The sequence below is a fragment of the Sardina pilchardus genome, chromosome 17 (assembly GCF_963854185.1).
Source record: "Sardina pilchardus chromosome 17, fSarPil1.1, whole genome shotgun sequence".
Lineage (NCBI taxonomy): Eukaryota > Metazoa > Chordata > Actinopteri > Clupeiformes > Clupeidae > Sardina > Sardina pilchardus.
The window spans coordinates 9107849-9112848 of NC_085010.1; positions in this window are offsets into that span (position 1 = coordinate 9107849).

Consider the following 5000-nt stretch of genomic DNA (forward strand, 5'->3'; position numbering starts at 1 on the left):
TTCTATATCTCGTTATTTTTAAAACTTTGTACTTTGTGTTTCTGTTTGAAAAAAAAAGAACTTCAATAATGATCTGTAACAGCTTGACACAGCTTTTCTGCTCTTCTGTTTTAGAATGATTATCTCCGCCAAAAGCCCCTACTCGTCTGGCATGGGAAGGTGGTGAAGAGTCGCCTACATCGCGCCTTAACTAGGCAGGCAGTGCAGGCGGAAACAGGTGGTCTGGGTCTGCATGCGCATGTGTGTGTGTGTGTGTGTGTGTGTGTGTGTGTGTGTGTGTGTGTGTGTGTGTGTGTGTGTGTGTGTGTGTATGTGTGTGTGCGTGTGTCTGTGTTTGCGTTTGTGTGAGAGTGAGTGTGTGTGTGTGTGTGTGTGTGTGTGTGTGCGTGTGTGTGTGTGTGTGCGCTCATGTATGTGTATGTGCGCATACAGTATGTCTGTGTTTGCGTATGTGTGTGAGTGAGTGTGTGTGTGTGTGTGTGTGTGTGTGTGTCTGGGTGGCGTTCTTGCTTTAAGTCTCCATTAGCCAGCTCCTCTTGTTCCCCTTGAGTCTGAGGGCAGCCATCCTTCTGAAAGGTTCATTCATGAGTAAAATGAAAATAGAGCCTCTGTCAGAGCGTCTGTGTCAGTATGCCCTCTCCTCCTCCTCCTCCTCCTCCTCCTCCTCCTCCTCCTCCTCTTCCTCCTCCTCCTCCTCCCCCTCACTCAGCTCCAGCGATGTATTTCGATCTCTCAGGGGATGTATTTCTCAAAACCTTTACTGTGGCGCTAGCTGTGTGGAAATGATAGCGTGACTATGCCTTTGCTCTTACTATTAATGTCTGCAGCACAACCGGGCTTTTGGGAAACATAGTCCACACAGAGTTATTGTGTTCTTCTCTGCAAGTTCTCCCTCGACGTTGTCCCATAAATACTCCAAAATGCCTCCACTGATTTAGACTACAGGAGTATAGGGAGTCTATACTGGACGCTGAAGTGCTCCAGAATGCCTGCTGCAACAATTAGCTTCCACTGTAGTCAGGGGAGTAGGGGCAAAATAAGAGGTGGGTAAACTATGAATGTGTGTGTGTGTGTGTGTGTGTGTGTGTGTGTGTGTGTGTGTGTGTGTGTGTGTGCGCGCACGCGTGCGTGCGTGCGTGTGTGTGTGCAGGGTAAGGTGGATCAGGGCCGTGTGGCATCAGATATTTTTGTTTTTAAGAAAAAAGGCACTCAGAATATGTTTGATGATGGTGGACACAATTGATCCACCTCCGAAAAGTCAGCAATAGAGTTTATTCACCTCTCAAAACAGTTTATTCACCTTCAACAACTTTTAACATTAGTGTGTGGTTTGTATAATCGAACACCTAAGGGGCATTGTTAGGCACGACACAAAGAGTATTACTATAGAAAGAAATGCGGTCAAGGTGTGAGGTTATCGTGAAATTTACAATGGCATCGAACGTGATTCAGCCAATCATAATCAATGACCGGAACTATCCGTTTAGAATGGACAATAACCTCCACCATCATCAAACATATTCGGAATGTCAGGAATCAAAGAAGTAAAAAGAAGGCCACATGCCGCTACGCGTGAGCTTTTTAAATCAGTCCATATAGGACATATCCTTAATTCAATAAAGACATTTTAACAAAGATGTGCCTTGGTCTGAGAAAAAAAAAAACTTTTTCTCATCTTTGATTTCTGAATACTGACCTTGCACCAAAGAGCACCTGAAGAAACTTGAAAACAGTGTTGGATTAAGAGCACGCCATAAATCAACATCCTGTGGAGCATGTTCGGAATGTCCTGCGGTACCGCATGCCACACTTTACTGTGATCACAGAAGTCATTTTCTATACACTTCTTATTAAGCTACTACACACTAGGAATAGCATAAAGCTGATATGATAATACGGCTTCTGTTTGCTTTGTTATACGGCTCTTCACAATGCAAGTAGAACGCTCCATTGACTTGAATGGGATTTCTCAAAGTTCTACCGGTCGTTATTTTCTGCTAGAGGACCTCTGAAAAATATGCTTTCTGTGTGTTGGCCTTGGCGGAAGCAACGTTACGATCACTAATCTACGTACATCTGGCCCTGAGTGTCTTAACAACACTCTCAATCATCCTTCAATTACTTACACCTAAATTGGCAGCTTAGTTTGTGTCCATAAGCTACATACCTCCTAAATTCATTCAGCCTCCAGTCGTTCCCTCTGTCTTCCTCAGTGTGTGTGTGTGTGTTCTTACAGCCTCTATTCCGTCTCTCTCTTTTTCACCGAAACACCTGCAGTGTTTCCTCAGGCCGTTTGTGAAAGCGATTATTTTTAGAGACGATTGAAAAATCCAAAAATCCAGTTTTTACCCTTTAGTCTAACTGAATGTTTGATGAACTATTTGACCAGTTATGTCCCATGTGACTTTTAAATAAATCTGTGAACATTCAATAGCAAAAGTTTTACAGCGCAGTCAGAGAATACCCTCATTATTCTCGGTTAGCCACATTCACTTGTGTATTAATGCAAAGTGATTTGTTTCTGCACTAAATGAAAAATGTAATACTCATACAAATGTACCAGTGTATTAGCCTGGAGACCATAACTCTCTGATTTTGCAGAGAGTCTGGCCTAGATCCGTTTTTCAAACGTGTATTTCCTTGTTGGTGGACGCTTGTCTAAAGTTTGAAATCATTGGAGTTCAATCACTAACGTTAGGGTAATGACGTACAGTATGTTAACCACGGGGGACACAACAATAATGATAGGCTTGCAACTTAAATGCAATTGCTCTCAGGAACGTCTACTGTTTGCTGGTCGGTTGGAGATGCTCTTGCTGGAGTAAACGAGGGCGTATCAAGCTATTCCAGATGGAGTACTGTGGGGAAAAGAAATTGAGTGGAAGTACATAGGCAAACGGAGCCAGGCTACCAGTGTGTATCTACAGCTTCGTATTCTATGCCCTGCTTTTTCTCCTTTCCTCTGATCATCCTTCTATGTTGGTGTCCATATGTCACGCTTGTCCATCTACACCTGTCTGTGTACCAGAGTCTATAGCCCTTTTTCCATTAAAAAGTTAATTAGCTTAAAAATGATGCGCATCAAAAGTTAGTGCGACGCGTGATTGGAAATGACTTATATCGCTGTAACGAGAGGGGCCTCCCGGTCCATTTATGCTTAGGGCCTCCAGAAGCTCAGCAGCGGCCCTGTGTGTGTGTGTGTGTGTGTGTGTGTGTGTGTGTGTGTATGCGTACTTGAGTCAAACATAAATGTACTTGATCTGGATATTCAAATGAGTTAACTGGTGCGGCCAAATCCTACATATTAAGAGAATTACTTGGTGGGAGTGACATATTACCTCACTGAATTATATGTGTGTATGTGTGTGTGTGTGTGTGTGTGTGTGTGTGTGTGTGTGTGTGTGTGTGTGTGCGTGTGTGTGTGTTGTGTTTGAGTTATGAGTCTAATAGGTGCATTTTTTATATGGAGATATGCATATGCATGCTTGGTATTTCAAGAGGCAATATCTAGGGCCATCACAGATCAGTGGTGCTCACTGGGGCTGCCGTGCTACATTATATGAGAATGAACCGGTGGGAGGGAGCTATTAACTCAGTGAACTGTGTGTGTGTGTGTGTGTGTGTGTGTGTGTGTGTGTGTGTGTGTGTGTGTGCGTCTGTGAGTGTGAGATGAAGGTAGCAAAAGGTGTCATGTCTGGTTAAGATCTCTGTAACGAAGTGGCCTGTCTTCATCAAACTTCATACACACACATACACACACACACACACACACACACACACACACACACACACACACACATGCACACACACCATGGCAACTTCAGGCTCTGATCAATTTATCTGCACTCACGGCCCCTAAATCTCATTACGGGGGAGGTCGTCATGGGTTCTCTCGTTCCGTTTTCTTCTCTTCATCCCTCTCTTTTTACCCCTTCCTCCCTCGCTTGCCTTTCTTCCTTCGCTACTTCCTGGCTCTGGTAATTGAATAAGGAAAATGAATGGCGTTGGAGAGTTCTTGGTCAAACAAACAAAGCGATGATTAACATCCCAAATGAGGCTTTATTTACAGAAAGAAGGATGAGAGAGAGAGACAGATAGAGAGAGAGAGAGAGGGATACAGAAACATGCAAGGAGGAAGAGAGAGGTAAAGACAGAGAGAGGTATAGAGAGAAACAAAGGAAGAGGGAGAAAAATTGACAGGGAGAAGGAGAGAGGAGAGCAGAGATAGATAGAGTGAGAGCAGAGGGGGAGAGAGTGAGAGGAGAGAGGGGGAGAGATTGATAGAGTGAGAGAGAGAGCAGAGAGCAGGAGAGGTAGATAGAATGAAAAAAGGAACGGAGGGATGAGAAAGAAAGAGAAGTAGAGCTTCAACTTTGCGCTACAACACGCATCCAAAGGGACCAATCAGCAACCAAGCCTATCTCGAATGACACTTCAAGAGACAAGAGACAACAACAATGTAACAAAATACAATTGGCTGGCGGCAATCGCAAACAAGCCATATGTTGTATACAGGATCTGTAAAGGCCGCTTTCACAGTAAAACATCCACTAACAGGCACCCTCTTTCACAGTAAAACATACACTAACAGGCACCCTCTTTCACAGTAAAACATCCGCTAACAGGCACCCTCTTTCACAGTAAAACATCCACTAACAGGCACCCTCTTTCACAGTAAAAAAACATCTACTACCAGCAGCCTGAATGCTTAAAGGGATATTCCGCCATTTTTGGAAATACGCTCATTTTCCACCTCCCCTCGAGCAAAACAATCGATATTTACCTTGTTCCCGTTCATCCAGCCATTCTGTGAGTCTGGCGATACAACTTTTAGCTCCAGCCTAGCATAGATCATTGAATCGGATTAGACCATTAGCTTCTCGCCTGCTAGCTTCATGTTTAAAAGTGACTAAGATTTCTGGTAATTTTCCCATTTAAAACGTGTCTCCTCTCAAGTTAGAAAGTGCAATAAGACCAACTGAAAATGAAACCTGGCGTTT